Below are 24,990 nucleotides of genomic sequence, written 5' to 3'. Positions count from 1 at the left end.
TGGGACTAGGGTCACAGAGGGTTATGAACAGCCATGTGAGTGCTTGGAATCAACTCTGTTTCTCCAGAAGAGCAGCCAGTGCTCTTAACTTTCCAGCCCTCAAGTTAGCATAACTTTGTATTATATTGTGTCAGAATGTTTGAAATTGTTGTGTAAGTGGCTGACTCCAATTTCATTAAAAAATTGTTAAATGAATTTTGGTTTGGAATCAGGAGAGAATTTTTTTTTTTTTAATTTTTTTTATTACAGGGGAGAGCGCGGACGCAGTCCCCCACTACCATAAATTATGCAGTCGAGTTTCCCGCATTTGGGGAAATCGCAGGGGTCAACACACCCTAAGTGCAATGGGTGAGCCTCGCCCTGGGAAAACCACCTGCTTGATCATGGTGTCTCCCCTGCCAGGTAAGTATAGGAGAGAATTTTTAACAATATCTGAAATAGTCCAAAGATACACTTCTATAATTTTATGCTGTATAGTTTTATAAAGTAGTATTTTCAGCATGGGTTATTGTAAAATGAAATTATTGATGACTCTGATAAATGTTAAATATGCTCTGTGTCCTTCTGTATCCAATATTTGGCCAGTGGAAAGACAGATCAGTGGATAAAACCACATGTTGTACAAGCCGGATGACCTGAGTTCAGTCCCTGGATCCCACAGTGGAAGGAGAGGACTTCTGAAACAAGTTGTCCTTTGACCTCCACATGCGTGTCATGGCACTCAAACACACATGCAATACAATAATAATGAATATTAAGATAAATATAAATAAATAATACAATTTTTAAAATCTTAAAACCAAATATTCAGCCAAAATTTAATTCTTTATGCAGAAATAAACATGTCCATCACACTTACTGGCTGCTCTCCCCGAGGACCCAGGTTCAGTTCCCAGCACCCACGTGGCCACTCACAACTGTTTATAACTCCAGCTCCAAGGGATCAGACACCTTCTGACCTTCTGGGGCACCAAGCCCATACGTGGTGTACTTGAACACACGCAGGCAAAACACTTGTACAACTAAAAAACAAAACAAAACAAAAAACTAAAAAAAGTTTTAGAAAACCCAGTTCATCATGTAACTGCTTCTTAGAAACCCCATCTGTATCTGTAATGCTTAATGTTGGAGAGTTTCCCAGGGGTCATGTTTTGCTAAATAAAAAAACCTTAGCATTGCATTGCAGGTTTTTATTGAGGAGAATTAAGGGAAACAGCCCAGGAGGTTGACTGCTGGGTCTTGGTGAGGACAACGCTTGTTCATTCTACCCATGTAGGCTCTGGGACCTCAGAAGCCTGGTTTTCCTAATAGGGATAGGCATTTTCCTAGAGAATGGTTTTCTTCTAGCTGGCTTTAGGGATCACACAATATATTTTATTTTCCTTTTCACAATGACTGTTAGGAAGCTCATTCACATTATTGGCCTGTGGTTTCCAAGTACATGGGGTTCTGTGAGTGTCTCTGTACTGACTGCATTCCTGATTTCTCTTAGCTTTCCATTACTCATTTCCCTTTGTTTCTATTTCTTCACTTTCTTATTTTTTTCACAATAAAATGATCAGCTCTTCTTCCTTCCTTCCTTCCTTCCTTCCTTCCTTCCTTCCTTCCTTTCTTTTTTAATGATCAGTTCTTGAGGTGACCACTTTAGGAACATGAGATGAGAGTATCAAAGCTGCCTTAGGGAATTAATATGAGGTCAGCTCAGTGTGTGTGGAGCAGAGAGGAGCTGAGTCTTCCAGTTTCCAGATACCAGCATTCTCTGATCACTTAGAATGGACGTGATCTGTAGCCATCTCTGTCCCTGGCATGACCTTCTTTTCATACCAGTGATGAATGGACTAGGCTCTGATCCTGGTATTTGACCCACATCCCCCATTAGCCTGTGAAAGCTGACCACTTGCTATGTGCAGATCTCTTCAAAGCAGAGGCAACAATCAACCTGCCATTTAGAAGGGGAGATTTATGATTTTTAGCTAAAGGAAATGTTTTTACAGAGGGATAATTGGTTGCTGAGGTGACATCCACACTTGCCAGTGGCAGCTGCTGAGATGCTCAAGCTGGTGAGAAGCCTGCTCCTTCCTTGCTTCATGGTCTCTGAGGTGTGGGAGTCCAGACCCATAGCCAGAAGTTAGGGCAAATGGGAATTGGTGCCCTGAGGGACACATGGTTATGGCCCCTGGGCATACCAGTTCTTTGAATCCATTTTGTGCATTCTGCTGAGCTGGAAGGATCTCAGCTGTTCTTTGGACCACATCAGAAAGTGAAGAAATAATCTCAGTCCCTCACCCCATCCCTCTCTCTCTCTCTCTCTTTCAGAGAAGGTCTCATGCAGCCCAGGCCAGCTTTGAAATCAGTATGCAGTTGGAATGACCCTGAACTGATCCTCCTGCCTCTACCTCCCAAGTGCTAGAATACCAGGAGTGTGTCATCATGCTGGGTTTTCTTCAGTGCATGGTCTAGAACCCAGGGCTCCAAGTGTGCCAGATATATTAGTTGCTTTTCTTCTTGTGGCAAAATACCTGATGAGAAGCAAATTCAGGGAGAAAGGCTTATTACAGGTCTATCCATCAAAGTGAGGATGACATGGCCTCAGGCCTGAAGGCATGGGAGACCAGCTGGTCATATTGCTTAAATAGCCAAGAAGGAGGGAGGGGGGAGAGAAGGGGTGGGAGAGAGAGAGAGAGAGAGAGAGAGAGAGAGAGAGAGAGAGAGAGAGAGAGAGAGAGAGAGAAAAGAAGAAGAAGAAGAGGAGGAGGAGGAGGAGGAGGAGGAGGGAGAGGAGGAGGACAGGAGAGGAGAGGACAGGAGAGGAGAGGAGGAGGAGAGGAGGGGAGGAGGAGGAGGAGGAGGAGGAGGAGGAGGGGAGAGGACAGGAGAGGAGAGGAGGAGGAGAGGAGGGGAGAGAGAACAGGGAGTGAGGATAACCTACCCCACGGACCCACTTTTTTGAGCAAGGCTCCACCTCCTGAAGGTTCCACAGCCTTTCCAAACAGCGCCACCAGCTGGGGACCAAGTGTTCAAACACTTACTTTTTATTTATTTATTGGAGTGAATATATGGAGGTTAGAGGATAACCTGTAGCAGTCAGTTCCCTCCCTTTCCTACCATGTGGGTCCTGGGAATGGAACTCAGGTTTTCAGGCTTCTAGGCAAGTGCCATTACCTGCTGAGCCTTCTTGCCAGCCTAAGACATTTCTTCTCTTTTCATTTTTTTTTTTTTTTTCCGAGACAAGGTTTCTCTGTGTAGCTTTGCGCCTTTCCTGAACTCACTTGGTAGCCCAGGCTGGCCTCGAACTCACAGAGATCCGCCTGGCTCTGCCTCCCGAGTGCTGGATTAAAGGCGTGCGCCACCACCGCCCGGCTCTTTTCATTATTATTATTATTTACATTCCGACTGAAGTTTCCTCTCCCTCCACTCCTTCCAGTTCTTCCCATCTTCTGATATCTTCTCCATTTTCTTTCTTCAAAGATTTGACATTCTTGTCATACAGGTCTAAGACATTTCTTATTCAAACCACAACACTATGTAACTAAGCCATATCTCCAGCCCATGAAATGGTCTTCCTAATTACATGTAATGAAGTCTATCATACCCCAGATTTCCCATGGGTGGGACTTGGTATTGCCCTCTTCCTTTGGCTGGTACTGCAGGTGAACATTGAGACCACAGAGAGGTGATCACAGTACTCTATTTAGACACTGTGAAGACCCATAGAGTTGCGCCACAGTGGGGACATCGGATTAGTTATTTTGGTGCTACTATGACAGAATGTCTGATACAAAAACCTGAGGGGAGAAAGTTGTTGTTGTTTTCCTCACAGTCGGGGCTTCAGAGCATCATAATGGGGAAGGCACAGCAGAGTGGCTCTGTCCTGGTAGCCTGCAGTAGAGTGGAGCTGTTCCACCACGGTGGACCAGGAAGCAGAGAATGGGCATAACCAAGGGCTGGGCTATGACTTCCACCAACCCATCTCTTAAAAACTTCACAGCCTCCCAACACACGTGCTAACAGCCAGAGGACAAGCATTCAAAACATGATCCAGAGGGAGACATTTCAGACTCAAACCATAGCAAACTCATTGCCGAAAGTTTCTTTAGAAGGAGAAACAAGGTCATTTTCCTGGTTCCATAGTCTTCCTCTTGGCACAGCAGAGGACCTGGGACTCAGTATCCTGGGAGCTGATAACACTGGGACCCTGGGCTGATATTTCAGCCCTTGTTAGCCAGCATTTATTGCCCCGGTAAGTGAAGGGTCCACTTCAGTGCTGCTGGTCTCTCGTTAACCACAGCAGACTCTTCCCCACTAGCTGACCAGAAACTGCAGGTTTTATCTTTTTGCCTTTTTAGATACAGGGTCTCACTATGTATCTCTGGCTATTCTGGAAGTTGCTCTATAGACCAGGCTGGCCTCGAACTCACAGAGATCCACCTACCTCTGCCTTCCAAGTGCTGGGATTAAAGGTGTGCCATGCTGAAGCCACAACATCTTGCTGAAACCACAGATTCTTAATATAAACGATCACACAAATGGTTCTGATAGTCTTTGAGGGACTCTCAGACTTTCCTCGGAAAGTTCACAAGCGAGGCCTCCACTGTCTGTACTACTCTCACCATTGTCTTCCAAGTTCCCGCAGCAGTTCGTTAAGCTCTGAACATGGAATGGCTTTCCCAATCCAAAGTCCAAGTACTTCCACAGTCCTCCCCAAAGCAACATGAACACCCAAGCAGAGAGCACGGAGGAACACTGCTTCCCGGCTCACTCTCTATAGATTGTTCTGATTCCTCTCTTGCCCAATCCAGGACCATTTGCCTAAGGATGACACCACCCACAGTGGACTGGACCCTTCCACATCATCTTTAATCAACAAAATGTACACAGACATGCCACAGGCCAACTGATGGAGGCCTTTTCTCAGCTGAGGATGCCTTTTCCCAGATGACTCTAGCTTGAGTCAAGTTGACGAAAACAAACCAGTACTATGTCTAATTTCTGTCTCGGGCAGTGTGGGCTACTGTACCAGAATACTATTGATTGGGTGGACTGAACAATTGAAGTTTTTGTGTGTCAGGGTTAGAGAGGCTGAGAAGTTCAGGGTCAGGGGACTGGCAGATTCACTGTGTGCTGGGGGCCTTCCTCTTGGGTTCAGACTATCTTATTATAGTCTCACATTGTGGAGAGGAGGGAGAGAGGAGAGAGGTGTTCTGGGATTGCAGTATGCACCATACCTAGCTCTTGTCTCTTTCTTTTTCTTTCTTTCTTTTAAGATATGTTTGTTTATGTTATGTGGTTTTCTTTTTTCTTTTTTGTATTGATTTATGTACACTGCACTACATTTGTGCAGGAGCCCAGGGAAGCTATCAATCAAACTGGAGTTGCAAGCAGTTGTGAGAGCCATGTGGGTGCTAGGAACTGAACTCAGGTCCTTTGCTTGAGCGGCAAGCACTCTTAACCACTCCTAAACCATCTCTCCAGCCCTCTTTTTCTTTTTCTTTTTTTTTTTTTGGTGGGGGTGTGTGCACATCTGTGTGCACACCTGTGGAGGCCAGAGGTCAATGTCACATGTTTTCCTCAATCACTCTTCACATTATTATTACTATTTTAAACTTTTAAATCATCATCATTTTTTTTGTATGTGCCTATGTGTGTGCGCATGTGCATGCTTCTTGTGTGCATTGCTATTGCCAATGTGTGAGGTCAGAGGACGACTTTTGGGAATTGGTTCTCTTCATCTTGCTGAGGCTGGGTCTCTTACATTGTTCCCGTCACACTGCACACTTGTCATCTCTGTTTCCCATCTTGCTGTAGTAGTGCTTGGATTACAGATGTTGCCGACAGCATTCAGCTTTTTTTTTTATGAGTTCTGGGGATTGAACTCAGGTCATCAGGCTTGTACAGCAAGCACCTTTACCTGGTGAGCCATCTTGCCTGCCCCTCCAACTTATTTTTTGAGACAGGGTCTCTCAGTGAACTATTCAGCTCAACTGACTGTCTAGCAAGGTCTGGAGATTCTCTTGTCTCTGTCTCCCAAGTGCTGGGATTATAGTACATGATGTTATGCTTACGTTTTTATGTGTGCCAGGCATTTTATAGCCTGAGCTATCTCCCTCTTAAGGGCATAAGGCATAAATTCTATTGTGAGGACAACCATCTGTTTTTTTTGGGGGGGGGGCGGTTAGAGACAGGGTTTCTCTGTGTAGCTTTGGTGCCTGTCCTGGATCTTGCTCTGTAGACCAGGCTGGCTTCGAACTCACAGAGATCTGCCTGCCTCTGCCTCCAGAGTGCTGGGATTAAAGGCGTGCACCACCGCAGCCTGGCCTCTAGGATAACTGTCTTTAGGATGAAGTCACTTCCAAAGGCCCCATGTCTCCATGTCTATTTCCTTATCTTGGGCTTGGTTTTCGGTGAATGAGTTCTGGAGGGGTGCAGGCATAAGCACCCCTCCATCACAAGTTCTGGTTCTGCCATTCTTACTTTTCTGCAAGTAGTGTTGCTAAGAGCTTCCTAGAATCCTTCTGGAGTAGTGTGGACATAACTAAGCAAACTAATAGTTTAAAAAAACAGGATAAGCCCGGGCAGTGGTGGTGCATGCTTTTAATCCTAGCACTCAGGAGGCAGAAGCAGGCGGATCTCTGTGAGTTGGAGGTCACAGAGCAAGTTCAGGACAGCCAGAGCTACAAAGAGAAATCCTGTCTTAAACAAACAAACAAACAAAATAAATAAAGAAATAAACAAACAGGGGGCTGGAGAGATGGCTCAGAGGTTAAGAACACCGACTGCTCTTCCAGAGGTCCTGAGTTCAATCCCAGCAACCACGTAATGAGATCTGGCACCCTCTCCTGTATACATAATAAATAAATAAATCTTTAAAAAAAAAAAAAGAAAAAAAGAAATAAACAAACAAATGGGATGTTGATATGGAGGCATAAACCTAGAATTCTTGCATTTGAGAGGCTGAGGCAGGAAGATTATGAATTTGAAGCTAGCCTGGACTATGCAGCAAGACACTGTCCAAAACTAAACAAAACACCAGAAAACCCACTGCCTGGCTATCGTGACTCCCACTACAAGCTCCCATCTAGTCCTGATGTAATACTTAACATGTATTTTGTCCCTCTGAGCTCCCATTTCAGAGGAAAAGAGGATGTATTTTAAAAGCATGAATTGAAGTTTAGACTCTGAATGAGGTCAAAACAGTTTATTACATTCGTTCATTCATTGGGTTGTTCAACAAGTGCAGATCACGCTTCTGCTTTTGCCAAGGCTGAGTGTCAAGTGTTGGGGTCTCAGCAGATACAACATTCAGTCGGGGCTACAGCCTGAAGAGCAGATGGTATGGCCTGCTGGCCCCAGCTCATCCGGGCCTCTGCCCAAGAGGATATTGAGGTGGGTCAAGCTGACTTCTCGGTTTCAGGCCGAGACCCTTTCTCAGGCTCCTCCACTGCTCTAAGGGACAGAATAATGGGGGAGGTGCCGAGAACCAGAAGTGAAACTTCAGGACAGTCTGGTGAACTCACATGCACTGTCATCTCTGGAGCCTGAGAGAATGCAAGCTCAACTGCTTCAAGAACCCTACAGGGATCTCGGCACAGCGGGGAGGACCTGGGCCCCTGCACTTGCTGTGCCAGCTGGGCACCAAGACCAGCCAGTGATCTTTTCTGCTTCTGCCCATCCCCACATGGAGCAGGTGGCCAGGAAGTCAGGTTAGTTTCGCTCAGGGAGTGTCAGCAACTGTGTGTTGAACCCGCAGATGAACCTCATTATCACTTGGTTGTGGCCCTACCAGGCAGCTTGGCTGTCGCATGTCCCCAGGCAAACTGCTGTCCTTTCTGGTTTTCCCTTAGTCACCTATCAGGAGAGGGCAGGGATGCCTTGTAGGGTTGTTCTGGTGAGTCATCTCTGCTTCTCGACCTACTGACCTCCATCAGGGCTTCTTAAAGGCTTGCCTCTCATAGCCTCCTTTTTTTTTTTTTATGTTGAAAATTTTATTTTTTCAACTTTTACCCCCCCCTTTTCCTAGCATTACTAATATGTATAGTTTTTTTTTTAATTTTTATTTTGCAATACAATTCAGTTCTACATATCAGCCACGGATTCCCTTGTTCTCCCCCCTCCCACCCCCCTCACCTTCCCCCCAGTCCGCCCCCATTCCCATCTCCTCCAGGGCAAAGCCTTCCCCGCAGACTGAGATCAACCTGGTAGACTCAGTCCAGGTAGGTCCAGTCCCCTCCTCCCAGGCCGAGCCAAGCGACCCTGCATAGGCCCCAGGTTTCACAGAGACAAATAGCCAAACGAACGGAAACACATGAAATATGAACCAATGGCTGAGGGGTCACCAACTGGATCAGGCCCTCTGAGTGGGTGAGACAGTTGATTGGCGTGATCTGTTTGGGAGGCATCCAGGCAGTGGGACCGGGTCCTGTGCTCATTGCATGAGCCTCCTTTTTTAAAATAGATGATTGTGAGCCACCATGTGGATTCTGGGAATTGAATTAAAGATCTCTGGAAGAAGAGCCAGTGTGCTTAACCTCTGAGTCTTCTCTCTAGCCCGGTAATGTGTTGTTTTTTTTTTTTTAATTATTTTTATTTTATGTGTATCAGTGTTTTGCTGAAGGTATGTCTGTATGAGGGTGTCAGATCTTGGAGCTACAGAGAGTTGTGAGCTGCCATGTGGGTGCTAGGAATTGAACCCAAGTCCTCTGGAAGAGCCAGTCAATGTCCTTAACCACTGAGCCATCTTTCAGCCTGTAACCTCCTCTTTAAAGGAGAAATTTTTATGAGCCTCTGGGTATATAGGCACCCAGGTATGCAAGTCAAACATCTACTAGAACTAAATCATGAAGAAATTAAAATAATTCTATGGCATACTTATGATTTTACCATTTAATAAAGTTTAAAACAAATTTATACACACTGAGAATAGATGGATGTATCTGGGCTTTCTTCTTCTTCTTCTCTTCTTCTTCTTCTTCTTCTTCTTCTTTTCTTTTCTTTTTTTTTTTTTCAGAGCTGAGGACTGGATCCAGGGCCTTGGCTTGCTAGGCAAGCACTCTACCACTGTGCTAAATCCCCAACCCCTCCTTTTTCTAAGAAAGAGTTAAATGCTGCGTTGAGATGGGTCACTTGGTAAAGTGCTTGCTCTGAAGGAACGTGGATCTGAATTTGATCCTCCAGAACCTATATAAAAAAACTGGACATGCCAGGCATGGTGGCGCACACCTTTAATTCTAGCACTTGGGAGGCAGACACGGGTGGATCTCTGTGAGTTTGAGCCAGTCTAATCTATACAGAGAGTTCTAGGACAGCCAGGGCTACATAGAGAGACCCTTTCCTAAAAAACTAAACAAAACAAAAACAGAAAAACCTCCCCACCCCCAAATCCCACGAAAAAGCTGGGCATGAGGGTGCATTCTTGTAATTTCATTGCAGGGGTGGGGTGGTGAAAATAGATGGTCCCTGGGGCTCCCTGACCAGCCAATCTCACCTGCTTGGCAAGCCTCAGGTCTCAGGGAGACCCTGTCCCAAAGTCTCAAACCAAACAACCAACCAACAAAAGGCAGACAGTGCCTGAGAATGATACCAAGGTTGTCCTCTGGCCTTCTGGTATACTTCCATGTGTACATATGTGCACACCTCCTCAATTAACTCTTGAGTAAAAATTTGATACCAAAGGGCATCTTTAGTGTTATTCAGAGTCGATATTTTGATTTTGTAATTGTCAGTGCTGAGAATAATGCTTCACATAAATACATGGTGCAAAATGGTAAAAATATGGTTTGGGTCATTTCAGAAATTATTGTGAATTCTATCCTAACTCCAATCCCAAATTCATTTAACAATTTATGGGTGTGTGTGTGTGTGTGTGTGTGCATGTGCACGCTTGCACATCTCAGTGTGAGAGTCCATGAGCCTGTGCTTATGTGGAGGCCAGAGCAGGGCATTGAGTGATTTCCTCTACTGGGTTGAGATAGGGTCTCTGACTCATCACTGTTTTGGCTGTCTGGGCAGGGAGCTCTAGAGCTCCACCTGTCTCTACTCCCCAGTATTGCGGTTATAGGCGTATACAGCTGTGCCTTGCACTTTTTAATTTAATTTAATTTTTTTCTTTTTGGTTTTTTTTTCGAGACAGGATTTCTCTGTGTAGCTCTAGCTATCCTGGAACTCATTCTGTAGACCAGGCTGACCTTGAACTCACAGAGATCTGCCTGCCTCTGCCTCCCAAGTGCTGGAATTAAAGGCGTGTGCCACCACCACCCAGTGTACTTTTTTCATTTGAAGTCAGGTTCTCACTGGAGTCTTGGCTGGCCTGGAACTTGCTGTGTAGACCAGGCTGGCCTTGAATTTTCAGAGATCCACCAGCCTCTGTCTCTTGATTGCTGAGATTCAGGGTTTGCATTACTAAGTCTGGCTGATGCCCCATTTTTTTTTTTAATGTGGGTGCTGTGGATTCAAATTCTTTGTGTGTGCAAAGCAAGTGTACTTACTGAACTATCTCTCTTGCTCCATTAAAACGAGTTTTAAAAATGAAAGTCAAGTCAATGACAGAAACAACAATTTTAAGAAAAGATTTACTTATTTTTATTTTACATATGAATATTTGACTGCATGTGTATCTGTGTGCCACATGCATGCCTGGCCAACTTGGAAGCCAGAAGAAGGGGTTAGATCCTTGGTACTGGAGTTACAGATGATTGGAGCTGTCAATGTGAGTGCTGGGAATTGAACCTGGGTCCTCTGGGAGAGCAGCCAACATTCTTAACCACTGAGCCAACTCTCTAGTTCAAACAAACAGCAGTTTTTAAAATCAAACTTCCTGCCAGGTGTGGTGATACACAACTTTAATCCCAGCACTCTAGAGATGGAGGCAGGAAGATTTCTGAATTTGAGGCCAGCCTGGTCTATGTGTGAGTTATAGACCAGCTGAGGATACATAGACTCTGTCTCAAAAACAATGAAAAGAAAACCAAACTTTCTGATGTAATTCAAAGATACACTAATTTATTACATGCTGAGGAATGACAGTTGGGAGATATGAGAGCAGAAATTCCATTGTATGTAATAGAAAACATTGCAGTTGGGAGATGTGAGAACAGAAAACTTTGTATGTAATAGAAAGCATTGCAATTCATAGCATGCAGGGTCTTCAAATCAGAACCGAGATGTTTAGGCAGCGTTGGTTGTCACTGTGTGTCAGAGTGCCTGCTGTGTTCCAGACCCAGGCTGCAGTGAAACCACGTGGCGCAAGACAGGCGAACACTACCAGAATGCCTTGCGTTCATTATGTGTTTGATTTTAAATTAATATTTCCTTGTTGAGTGTCAAGAACCTTTTACTGTTGTCCATTTTTTCTTCGACCTCCACATTCAGTTACACGACTGACCTATGTGGGGTCATGATCCTAATTTAGGAAGTTTTAAGCTAAGATCTGTCGTCTCTCCAGGAAAACTTTTTAAAATGGAAAGTGGGATTTCATGATAAGGTCTTAGTGTGAGGGATGCACATTCCCGCTGATTAGGTCTGCAGGGATGTGCTTTATCACACACTTCAGCCAGCTGTCAGGAGGACAGAGCCCTGTCACTGACACTTGCACTACACACTTAGATTTGTACTGACTCTCTGCTGTATTAAATCTCTTTTTAATCTCTCTGCACATGAGCTTAGCCAAAAGGCCAGGAAGTGACCCGCTTTAATCTCTCTCTATGAAATACACTCTGTTGGGGCAGGAGAGATGGCCTCTCAGTTAAGAGTGGCTATGTCTCCTCCAGAGGACCCAAGTTTGGTTCCTGGCACCCACATTAGGCAGCTCCCAATCTGCCTGTAACTTCAGCTCCATCGGGATCTGTCACCTTTGCCTCCAGGGGCACTGCATGTGTGTGTGCACACACGCACACAAAATAAATAAAATATTTTAAAAGGAATATATCCCCTTTTACCATGTTGAAAATTAAATCCTCATGGATACAGGGGACACTAAAATTAGAGGATCCAATTTTATTTATTTGATTTGTCATATATCACACACTCAAAAATAAAAGTGGCAACAGTCATACCCCCAGCAACTTCCTTTCTAGACATATTCACAAACATTTGAAAAGTATACACTCTTCTAATTTAATTTGTGTTTTACATTTATTTATTTAGTATGTGTGTGCCCATGCATGTACTGTGGTGTGCAAGTAGAGGTTAGAGAACAGCTCATGGGAGTCAGTTCTCTGTCTTCACTATGCGGATTCCAGGAATTGAACTCAGGTAGTCAGGTGAGGCAGCAAGCACCCTTACGCGCTAAGCCATTTTGCTAGGCCTGAAATATATATAAATCTAATCTAATAGGATATATATATATGAATATATATGTACGTATTTCATATTTATTTTATTTTATGTGTATAAGAGTCTTACCTGTGTATATGTATGTGTACCATTTGTGTGCACTACCCACAGAAGCCAGAAGAGGGTGTTGGATTCCTTGGGAGTCAGAGATGGTTGTGAGCTGCCATATGGGTGATGGGAAATGAGCCTATGTCATCTGCAAGAACAGCAGGAGCTCTAAACTAAACTGTTGATTCATCTCTCCAGCTTCTAAAATTTATATTAGTACTCTTTATGTGTGTGTGTGTGTGTGTGTGCGCGCGCGCGCGAACACATTGGTGTTTTGCCTGCATGTATGTCTGTGTAAGGCTGTTGGATCTCCTGGAACTGGAGTTATAGACAGTTGTGAGTTGCCATGTCACTGCTGGGAATTGAACCAGAGTCTTCTGGAAGAATGGCCAATGATTTTAACCTCTGAGCCATCTCTCCAACCCCTTATGGGAAGCATCATCTTCTCCTACTTTCTTTCTATATTTATTTATTTATTTATTTTTGGTGTACACACATGTACAAATGCAGATCACAGTGCTCACATGGAGGTTAGAGGACAGCTTTCAGGAGTGGGTTCTCTCCTTCCACCAGAGAGTTCTGGGGATACATTCAGGTCATCTGGCGTGGCCATAAGTACCTTTGCTCACTGAGCCATCTTTTTTTTTTTTTTTTTTTTTTTTTTCTCTCAAGACAGGGTTTCTCTGTGTAGCTTTGCGCCTTTCCTGGATCTCGCTCTGTAGACCAGGCTGACCTTGAACTCACAGAGATCCGCCTGGCTCTGCCTCCCGAGCGCTGGGATTAAAGGCGTGCGCCACCACTGCCCGGTTCACTGAGCCATCTTACTGGCTCAGTTCTTCCTATTTTAGAATTCCTCACATTTTAGAAATGGTCTTACAGCTGCATTGTCAGAGCCTATGGCTATTGCCCGGCATACTCTCTCCTTCACAAGTCTCATTTAGTCTCAGTCACATAAGTAACTATGTATCCTACAAATAATTTCCTTACATTTTATTTTCTGTAGTTTTGGTCATCTGAGTTGTATTTTTCTCTAACAGGTTTTTAGGAAGGACTCATGCGAATCCTCCTCCTTCAGTTCCCTCTTGTCAGCTGTTCGCAGTTGTGGTGAACATGGAAGCCTCTGACTTAGGAAGAGAAGCGGTTGACCCTGTTGCTTTGGGTTTGTGTCAGGCAGAATCCTTTTCAGGGACATACGTCCTGTGACCTAAAGGCTTCCGCTAGTTCCTATGTCCTGAAGATTCCACCCTCTCTCAGTAGCTCTGCCTGGGGATCAAGCCTTTAACACGATGTCTTCAAGGAATGCTTAACTTTCAATTCATATAAGAACTTTGCTGCACTTATTATATTTTCAAGTTACTTTTGCTGGGAAAGTTAGCATATCCTCTGTTAGAGATTATTTTTAAAATGTCATTTTGTTTTCTTTTGGCATAAAACATTGCTCAATAATATTTGAATTTATTTTCTTATATCAGTTATTTATTTAATTTTTATTCTGCCTAGACACACAAAGGATGTTTTTCTCTTTCCCTGAAGTTCAGAAATTTTGTTAGACTATGTCTTAAATTTGTCTAGTTGTTCTGCATTGATATTTCAGCTTTATTGTGTACTCACCCCCCCCCCTTTTGTTCTGTTTTTTTCAAGACAGGTTTTTCTCTGTGCAGCCCTGGCTGTCCTGGAACTCTCTCTGTAGACCAGGCTGGCCTCGAACTCACAGAAGTCCACCTGCCTCTGCCTCCTGAATGCTGAGATTAAAGGCATGTTTTTTCTGGGGGAGGGGGGAGTGTCTCATTGTGTAGCCCTGGCTGTCCTGGAACTCACAGTGATCCACCTGCCTCCTCCCAAGTGCTGGGACAAAAGGCAGACGCTAGCATGCCCAGTTTTGTATGCTTTTTTCAATGTTTGTTTTTTTTTTTTTTTTTCTGTCGACATAAAATCTTTTACCTCTTTGAAGGCATTGTCCTGAGCCAGGGCTGATTGTGTCCTCTGAGTCTTCACTTCTAAAACAATCCTTAAAATGTACTTCTCATCTTTTCTCGAATTCCTTGCCGTACTCACAGGGCTTTCTAATGCTGATGTGTGTTGCTCTTTCACAGCCTTGCATGATTTCTGAATGCCTCGAATGTCATTTTGAAATAGGTTAGGCCACCGTTCTGTTCTGAGACTCTCTCTCGGGCATGCTTTTCCTGTTGGTGGAAATGCTATTTTGTTCCTGATTTTTCTTGCTTGAATTAACTTCATTTGGGATTTAGCCCCAAGACTTTTCTATGGTTTATGTGAAAGCCATTTTCCTCAACTGAAGGAGCTGTATGGGCTAACATTCCTAAGTGGAAGAACACTTCTTCGTGTGGTTTTAATGTGGCATACAAAAAGATTGCAACCTTTTGCAGGGGATTCCTGGCTCAGTTTCTGGCCTCCCCTCCCTTTTGATTGCTCTGATCCCACTCATTTTTATGTGGGCTTTAGAGAGATTAATAAGCTCTGCTGGCATTGTGTCATCTTCTCAGCAAGGGAGGAGGCCGAGACAGGGTTTCTCTATGTATTTGGGATTCACCTTGAACTGCTCATCCTCCGGTCTCAGTCTCCAGCACGACAGGCATACACCACCACACCCAACCTTGGATCAGTTTGTCTGGTGGCAAGTTGTATACTGAGCCACAGGCATGATGAGATGATAAATGTCTGAGAGTTAATGGCTCCTGTGTCTGTTGCCAGGCTTCCAATTTGGCTCATTGCACTCAGTTCCTGCAGGCTTGAACTCTGCTCCTTGTGCTTGGCTCATGAGAAGGACATGTGGTGGGTCCCCATCCCTGGTCTTTGCTGTGTCCTTTGGGGCGTTTCTTCTAGAGAACAGAAGAACTGACTCCATCACCTAAGAAAAAGAGGTTGGCCTGGGTTGTGAAGGGCCTGCTGTGAGCCTGTACCGCCATCTGCTGGTCACATGTTTAATTACATAGAAGAGATGCCACAGTTCCTCCTCAGCCAATGGAGTGGATTAATCTTTTTTTTTTTTTCCTATCTAGAAAGTTATATTTATGTTAATATAATGATAATAATAGGAAATAAAGAGTTTCTCTATTTTCTAGACATGCACACCTTTGTTTTTGGTTTTTATGGGACAGGGTCTCTCTCCATAGCTCTGGCTGTTTTGGAACTTGCTTATGCAGACCAGGCTGGTCTCAAGCGCACAGAGATCCATCTGCTTCTGTCTCCTGAGTGCTGGGATTAAAGGTGAGTGTCACCATGCCTAGCTACACATTTTCTTTTTAGAAAACATAGATAACGTGTATTTTTCCTCTCATTCCGTAGTTCAAGACTTCACTTTGAATTCTACTTTGCTGGACGCCGGAGAGTAAGGTGGTGTTAATTCACGTTCCTGTTTCCAGGTCTCGCTGTGCTGGGCAAGAGAAGGGTGCTCAGGCTTAGTTCACAGGACTGTGGTTCTGCCCCCTTTTCATAGGAGAAGGGACTCTGCAGACATGGACCTGGAGGTGGGGAGGTTACCCTGGCTTCCTGGGGTGGCCCGTTCCAATCACCTGAGCCTTTCTCAGGAGAATGGTGCTTCTCTGTAAGCAGAGGCCTTGTCTTGGTTTCAGTTGGAGATGCAACAGTGAAGGACTGGAAGCTGGAAGGAAGGAAATCCAAGCCAAGGAATCTAAGTGACTTCTGGAAACGGAATTTTCTAGAAGAAAGCCACACTCGTGTTGCAGACTGACTGACTGGTTGGAACTTCATGATGGTGGAAAGTTGGATACTGTGGATGTGAGGCCAAAATGATCTCAGATTCTTTTTAATACCCTGATGGCTGCTAGTTGCCTGCCTCTGTGTGTGACCTCACATCCTATTCTGAATGTGCGTATGTGCATCCATGCATGTGCTCATATGGAGGCCAGAGGATAACCTCAGATGTTCAGCTCATTTCATCAGCTTGGTTTTAATAATGATTTACTTACTTACTTACTTACTATAGAGGTGGGGGACCATGAGGAGGTCAGAAGACAACTGTGGGAGATTGTTCTTTTCTTTGATCATGTGGGTTTTGGGGATTGAACTCAGGCCACCAGGGTTGGTAGCAATCACCTATGCTCACCGAACCATCTCGGTGTCCCCACCTTGTTTTGAATACAGATTCTTCTCTCACTGGCCTGGAGTTGAGATGGGCTATCCTGGCTGGCCTGCAAGCCCTAGGGATCTGTATGTCTCTGCCTTCCAAGTGCTGTGGTCACATGTGCATGCCACGGCACACAGCTTTTACACATGGCTTCTGGGGACTGGACTTGGGGCTCCATGCCTGTATGGCAAGTACTTGAATGGCAGAGTGGTCTTCCCAGACCCTGACATCCTTTTGACGGTCAGCCAGAACCTTTTTGATGTATCAGCCTAGCAGATCACTAGCTCCCATTAACCCCCAAACTAAGCATGTCATCAGATAGCATCTGAGACCTATAATAGACTTCTTGGCTTTGCTATGACTTACCTACCAGGTGGCTCCACCTACGTATATGAAAAATGCCCTGACTTATGGCTCTGTTCTCTTCTGTAACTCTAAAAGAATACCATGAAATCATATCCACATTGGAGCACATGGGGGGTGGTAACCTGAACCTGGGTTCTTGGGCCATGTCCATCCATATTTGGCTCAAGAACAAACTTATCTCTTATTTCCTCTGATGTGTGAGCCATATTTTATGTCAACACTTCTAACCACTGGGGAAAAAAGAAAAAGGATATTTCTGGGAGCCCTGCAGAGGAATGCAGACCTGCTGACATCTTGGTTTCCATTCCAGGGACCTGTAAATGCCGAAGTTTCTGATCTCTAGATGATCATCTGATGATGTCCTTGTGTGTGGTCATGAGTTACAAGATAGGAATGGCAGGTTGCGTGTACATAGGAAGTGTTGCAAGGTCCCCTCCGGCAAAGTAACCATTTGTTCTTTTACTTTTTTTTTTTTTTTTTAGATTTATTTATTTATTACATATGCAGTGTTCTGTCTGCACGTATCCCTGCAGGCCAGAAGAGGGCACCAGATCTCATTACAGATGGTTGGGAGCCACCATGTGGTTGCTGGGAATTGAACTCAGGACCTTTGGAAGAGCAGCCAGTGCCCTTGACCTCTGAGCCATCTCTCCAGCCCTCTTTTACATATTTTACAGTCATTTTCTGAGTACCTGCTCTGAGCCCAGTGCAGGATTACAGGAGTGAACACAGCTCTTCTGTTACCGAATTTAGAGTCTGTACTGAGAGGTCAAGTTTGATCTTGTGACACCAATTAAAACAGCCAAATTAATAGCAAAAAAGAGTAAAAGGGGATTTAATGTGATGACATTGGGAAGAGAGGCAAAGATCCAGCGACTCTCTCAAGTCTACCTTTGGGGTCCTGAAGTGAGATTAAAGTTTATAGGCTCAGGACATTCACATCTAAGCAGTCCTGGCCCAGGTGGGACCATGCCCACCACTGACCATCTTTGTCTGGACCTCAGACTCATCCTGGAAACTGAACGTTTGACAAGTTGGAAATCTCTTTGTAGGAGACAAGTTTTCCCTCTGGCTGGCACATTTTCCTTCTCTCACCACGAGATTCCTGGGGAAATTCCTTTATCTTCGGGGTCCATTGTTTCAATAGTCTAATAGTTATATTGAAAGGTACAAGTGTTCCTGTTTAGTGTCTTCATTTCTGCCAGGCCAGTTATTTTGCTTTCATGATGGTGGTGGTGGGGTGGAGTGGGTCGGCAGCAGGGTAGCAGAACATTAGCAGGTCACAAGCACACACCCAGGCACAGCATTGTAATAGCACTGGGTACAGGGAGTTGTGAGAGTGTGGAGTTGTGGCCCCTCTAGACCTCAGGCTCCAGACATAAGGAGTGGTCACCACTTCTCCTTGCTCAAATGTCACACAGATTTAATGTTTCCTGACTGGCAGTTGGGATTCAAAGGACAGGACCGCATGATGCACCCATTGGCTAAATGCGTGGTGAGCAGTGATTCAGGACTGATGTGGGTCCTTGTACTGATGCATTGCGGTATAGGGGCCTGGGTCCCATGCCTGAGGTCAGTGGGGGTCAGGGAGGTGTCTTAGTTAAGGTTTCTATTGCTGTGAAGAGACACCATGACCATGGCAACTTTTAAAGGAAAAACATTTAATTGGGTGGCTTACATTGTCAGAGGTTTAGTCCATTGTCATCAGGGTGTGACATGGTGGTGTGGAGGCAGACAGTGCTGGAGGTGAGAGTCCTACATCTTGATCAAAGGCAACAGGAAGTAGTCTGTCTCACTGGGCATGTCTTGAACATATATGAGACCTCAAAGCCTGCCTCCACAGTGGCGTACTTCCTCCAACAAGACCACAACTACTCCAATAAGGCCACACCTCGTAAGAGTGACACTCCCTTTGGGGGCCATTTTCTTTCAAACCGCCACAGAGGGCTACCTGGATGGTGGGCCAAGAAGACAGGGCCTGATGTATGGCTGTACTTCCCACTCCTTTGCAGAGCAGTTCTAGAAAGCCTAGCCTGGGCCCAGGGCCATGACTTCTGAGGGTAGTGCTAAGTCTAGGTTTAGGATCTTGTGGCTACAGGTAAGGGGGTAGAAGCAGGAATACCTTCCTGGGCTCTGGGGGTCCTCTCTGATGGACCTTGTCCTGAGCACTCCTGTTGTATCCTGAGGTTTTCAAAGCTTCCTAGCAGCTGTCCATGCACCTCCAGTGTGAAGGAATGAAAGAGATTCCTTTGGAAACAACTGCCCAGGGGCTCAGAAACTCCCTGTGTTGGAGATTGGGGCATCCTCTCCAGCTAGTGGTGGGTGGGATCACACCGTCTCCTCCCCAGTCTTTCCTTCCCCTTCTCTCTGCTTTCCCACTCCCCTTTCTTTATTTTCCAACAGTTTCTTGTTATATATCTACCCCAGGCTTGTGGTGATATTTGTAGTCTAAGAAATGAAACTTGCCTAAAGATCAGAGGACAGAGTTAGCCACAGAGGTCAGGCAGTGTGGCACACACCTTTAATCCTAGCACTTGGGAGTCACACACCTTTAATCTCAGCACTTGAGAGTCACACACCTTTAATCCTAGCACTTGGGAGTCACACACCTTTAATCCTAGCACTTGAGAGTCACACCCCTTTAATCCTAGCACTTGAGAGTCACACGCCTTTAATCCCAGCACTAGGAAGGTTGAGACAGGAAGTGATATGGCTGGGCAGAGAAAGGAGTATAAGGCCTTTTCTGCTGAGGACTCTGAGATTCAGTCTGGGGATTCATGGAAACAAGATCTTTTTGGCTGAGGAGTTAGTAAGGTGAGAAATGGCTGTGGCTTGTCTCCTCTGATATTTCAGCATTTACCCCAATATCTGGCTCCGGGTTTTTATTATAAGACCATTTAGGATTTGTGCAACACATGCTGGCCTTGAATAAACACACTTGGAGGAGTTTCTGATGGGAATTAGGGGACACTGAGTGACTCATACTGTAAAGATGGAAGAACCACAATGTAGGTCTGGATGCAGATGAGAAAGATCCAGCGGACTGGTCAACCCCAAGTCAGTGAGAGTACAGGGCTGGAGAAGCTGCGCTGTTCCCGGTGGTATATTTCAGGAGCTGCTGTTGGATCAGGGGCTTCGAGTCCAACTTCCTGTTCAGTTCTGTCCCGTTCTGCCCAGGCTGAGCCTGACAGAGTGGATGGTGGAGAGTCTGGGGAGTGAGTTTTGTAGAGAAGGTGGTGTGTTCTGGCATAGTCTCCTTTGCTCTTCCCATTCCGACACTGGCCAGCTTTGCTCTTTATGTGCATTTCTCAAGCAGCTGTCGTCTGAGGTGGGAGCTCTAAAAGGAAGTGGGAGAGGGGGCGGATGGCTCAGTGGGTGGAGAGCATTCTGCACAAGCGTGATGACCCGAGTTTATCTAGAATATACACCAAAGCTTGAGGGGTACTGCTCCTGGACTCTCAGCACCCCTCTTGGGAGCTGGGAGGAGACAGGAGGATGGCCCATAAGCTCGGCAGGGGCAGGGGTGGGGGAATAGCCTAGAGTATACAGTGTGGCCAAAGAGAGGAGGAAACTGCCTCAATAAGCTGGAAGGCGGGAACTCTCTAGAAAGTTGTCTTCCTAACCTCCACATGTATATTGTAGCACATGTGTGCTCCTCCCCCACTGCACAAACACACATACACAGCATACATGGCTATATACACACACTGCAAACTACACACTGCAAACATGTACACACACACCACATACACACACATACATACTCTATGCACACACTATTCACACTGCACACCACACACAATACACATACACTGCACACATCACACACGTACTACAGACACAAATACTGCACATACACATGTTGCACACACAAACGTGATGTCAGTGAGTATCAAAGTGAGCATGAGCAGAAACCACAGGGGCATTCTCACGGATTTGGATGTTGTGAAAATCGAACATGGAGGGCATCGATTGTGGCACTGTCTAAAGGAAGGAAAATTTGGAAACAGCCCAAGTGTCAACATCAGGGGCTTGGAAAAATAAATTGTGGTACAGATGGGAGCTGTCAGTAGGCTGACAGCTTCCGTAGTTAAAATGAACGGCCTCAATGCATTGACATGCGAAGAGCTGAAAAATCACTCGGAATTGGAAAGCAAGCATTTTAGGAATTTATACATGTGTGAGAGGAATGAAAACAGGCCAGAGGAGAGGCACACTGCTTTCATTCATCAATGAGCAAATTAATGCCTCATTGTCTGAGAAGTCTTCGTAATCTTTCAGATCTAAATTTAGTGCCTGACTTTTATGGGGGACCGTTCCCTGACCCCTGGGCTGGTTGTGGTGGTATTGTGTTCCCCAAAATATTGTGCACCCTAATAAACTTATCTGGGGTCAGAGAACAGAACAGCCACTAGATATAGAGGCCAGAAAATGGTGGCACACATATCTTTAATCCTAGCATTCCAGAGGCAGAGATCTACCTGGATCTCTGTGTGTTCAAGGATACAGCCAAGCATGGTGACTCACGCCTTTAATCCCAGAAAGTGAGCCTTTAATCCCAGGGAGTGGTGGCAGAAAGCAGAGAGGTATATAAGGCGTGAAGACTAGAAACTAGAAGCATTTGGCCTGGTTAAGCATTCAGGCTTTCGAGCAGCAGTTCAGCTGAGATCCAGCTGGATGAGGACTCAGAAGCTTCCAGTCTGAGGAAACAGGATCAGCTGAGGAATAGGCGAGGTGAGGAAGCTGTGGCTTGTTCTGTTTCTCTGATCTTCCAGTATTCACCCTGATACCTGGCTCCAGGTTTGATTTTATTAATAAGACTCTTTAAGATTCATGTTACACTTGGTAGGTGCATTTATATATTTTTCCTTCATGTCCCTTGTTACTGTTGTGTGATTATTTGTTAATGTCCATCTTCTCCACAACCTCATTTATTCAGACTCAGGCACCTTCTTCAACAAAGCATCCAGTACCTGGCCCAATGCCTGTCACTTGCTGGATGCCCAGTGAACGGCTTTCTGGGTAACTGCATCTTTGAGCTCAGGGTCCTTGTTTGTAAAAAGGATAATGATTCTTTCTTTTTGTTTTTAAAATTGAAAAAGTATGTGTGTGTGTGTGTGTGTGTGTGTGTGTGTGTAGGCCAGCGGTCAATCTTGGCTGTTGCTTCTTAGGAACTGTCCAGCTTGTGTTATGAGACAGGGTCTTTCACTGGTTTGGAGCTCATCAAATAGGCTGGCTGCCTGGCCAGCAAGCCCCAGGGACCCACCCACCTGTCCCTGCCTCCCCAGAGCTGCTATTAAGCTTAGGACACCATGCTTGATGTTTTATTTATTATTATTACTATTAATTATTATTATTATTGGGACAGAGTCTCACTATTTAGCCATGGCTGGCCTGGAACTCACTTTGTAGACCAGATTGGCCTTGAACTCATAGAGATCTACTCGTCTTTCTTTACCTAGGGCTGGGATTAAAGACATGGGCCATCATGCCTGGTGGCTGACTTTAAATGTGAGTTCTGGGGAATAAATTCAGGTCCATGTGCCTTCAAAGCAAGTACTTTACTAACAGATGTCTCTCCACACCCATGATTTTTTTCTTTAAACAGTTGTTAGGATTTAAAATACAATGGATGAACACAAATGTCAAAGAGGTCAGTATTAGGACCTCAGTTTATTTATTTATTTAGAATTACTTTATTATTATTTTTTAGTGTGTATGAATGTTTTTGCTGCATGTATGTCTGTATCACATGTATGCCTGGTGCCCTTGGAGGTAAGAAGAGGGCGTTGGATTTCCTGGGACTGGAGTTACAGACAGTTGTGAGCTGCCATGTGGGTGCTGGGAATTGAACCTGGGCCCTCTGCAGAAGCAGCCAGCACTCTTAACTGCTGAACCATTTCTCCAGCCCCAAGCCCTCAATCCATTTGTTGAGTGTGTTAATGTTCTTGTCCAAGAAACACCATGTGATCACCAGGTGGCGCTGTGATCATTTGGTTGGGAGTTTCTTAACCCATCAGCTCACACAAAGCTTCCTAGAGGCTTCCAGAGCTTCCTTCTTAGGTCCGCAGGTTCCCAAGGGACCATTCTGCCTCTGCTCTGTCCTCTCAGGGATGGTAGGCTGGAAACTCTGTTCTCTGAGTGGGGGCGGCTACACCACAGGACTGGGGTGCCCAGTGGGTAGGCCAGCCCTGGGAGAAACAGGGAAGAGGCATGCCAGAAGCTCAGCGTTTGGAACTGGAGGAGGTCTTATGCAAATGTGGGGTCTGAGCACCTCCAGGCCAGGCTATGAGTCAGCACCAGCACCCATCCTGCGCCACGTTGTGGGTGTTGTTTCTCAGTGTTTTCTGGGAAGAGCTATTGCGGCCTTTGCTTTCCACACCAGAAACTCACAGAGAAAGATGAAGAAGTTTGCAGGTTGAGAGTGGCCAGGCTGAGTCTTGGCTTTGCCGCTTCTGCCTTTGACTTGGGATAAGTATCGAGCTCTGCTGTCCCTCAGTGTCCTCCTTATGAAACAAGTAAGATGGCATTGACCTCGTAGAGTTTCCAAGAGGATGAAGTGGCCAAAACCTGCACCTGAGGAGCTTGGGAAGTGTTAGCTGTGGTCATTATGGTGTGACCATGCCACGTGGGAGGGTGGAAGAAACCTAGCTAAGTGTGGTCGCAGGAGACTAAGATACAAGGATCATCCGAAGCTGGGAGTTCAGAGTCAGCCTAAGCAACACAGCCAGACCCTGCCACCCTTCCCCATCCTACAGCCCCTGCCTCTCGATTCGACATTCCTGGTAAAGTTTGGCTTTGTCATTTACTGTCTGAGGCTTGCTTTTGGATAAGTCTGTTCTGAGTTTTCCTTTCTAAAACAGGAAAGACTAAAAGACTAATGCACGCCCTGTGGTGTCCTTGCAGCTGTTACACAAAGTATTGAACACTAGGCAGGTAATTGGTAATTCACAAGTTTGTAAAATGTCACTTCCTGTTCTCAAGAAGAAGCAGATGGCCACACAAACTCAGGTGCCCTTCTTTGGGAGCCATTCACTTCTTTCTTGAGACTCCCTGTAACCTGCAACTCCCCTGTTAGGCTAGACTGGCTGACCAGGAGTTCCAGGGTGTCTGCCTGTGTCTGTCTCTCCAGAGCCAGGATTACAAATGCATGCCACTACACCCAGCTTTTTATGAGGGGGCTGGGGCTCGAACTCAGGGCCTTATACTCACTTTACTGACTCAGCTCTTTCCTCTGCTCCCCTCTACTTCTTACACTTTCTTTCTTTGTTCCTGTGTGGATTGTCTTCCTTGAGAGACAGAGTGCCTCTCCACACTGTCCACGCATGGGGCTCCAGGTGCCCAGCAGAGAGCTGGGTCCTGGCTTCTTGCTGCTCAGGACAGTTGGAGAGTTATGGCAATGTGTATGTGTGGGTGAAGCCTACTGAGAATCTAGACATCAGTAAAAGCTGAGGGCTGAGAGGCACCCACTGTGATCAGAAATTACCATGTGGTCCACTCTCCTCCTGAGTCTAGGATGGCCCATTCCCTGTCCCTCCCATTGCGTCAGTGTTCTTGATATGTCTGCTTCTGCTACTTGCTGGCACAGGGCATGGAGATAAGGGGCTGGCTGAGGCCATCAAGGTGTGGTTACACGTTGTATTAGTCACTTTCCCATTTCTGTGTTTGCCTGAAGGAAACAAGAGAGGAAGACTTGATGTTGGCTCAGGGTTTGAGAGGTGAAGGTATGGTGAAGTTCATAGACGGTCCTTGAAGCAGAAGCATGTGTGTGGCAGTCTACTGACATGATTGGCAAACAGACTATTTGGGCCAGGCTGAGGCCGGGCTATAAAACCTTAAAGGCCGTCCCTGAATAATCCCCTTCTTGCCAGTGTGTTGACATTACTGCTCCACGCACTCAACAACTTCCCCCAAGGATCAGGGTGCTGTGAGCTTCCTGTCAGGGTCACCTCACACTTCTTTCTGGATGCTATCATCACACAAGGGTCACAGACATGGCAACTCATCTAGATCTTCCTTTTAGATCAGATCTCCAAATAGGATGCACCATGATTGAGCCAAGGTCCTGGGGCATAAAGTGTGGGAGTCTTCCTGAATGCCCATTGTTTATTTTTCCTTTCTTCCTTCCTTCTTTTCCCTCC

At 45.5% G+C, this 24,990-nt stretch overlaps 1 non-coding gene across 1 annotated transcript; it reads right to left on the bottom strand.

Moving 5' to 3' along the window:
• Positions 1-246: 246 nt before the first annotated feature.
• LOC131910190 (U1 spliceosomal RNA) lies at positions 247-410 on the bottom strand. The gene has a single exon (XR_009379046.1). It is a non-coding gene; the product is annotated as a U1 spliceosomal RNA (small nuclear RNA).
• Between the last annotated feature and the right edge of the window lie 24,580 nt (positions 411-24,990).

This window comes from Peromyscus eremicus, chromosome 4 (genome assembly GCF_949786415.1).
Source record: "Peromyscus eremicus chromosome 4, PerEre_H2_v1, whole genome shotgun sequence".
In the NCBI taxonomy this organism is placed as follows: domain Eukaryota; kingdom Metazoa; phylum Chordata; class Mammalia; order Rodentia; family Cricetidae; genus Peromyscus; species Peromyscus eremicus.
The sequence above is the reverse complement of the archived record's forward strand: the minus strand, read 5'-3'. Positions and strand labels throughout refer to the sequence as shown.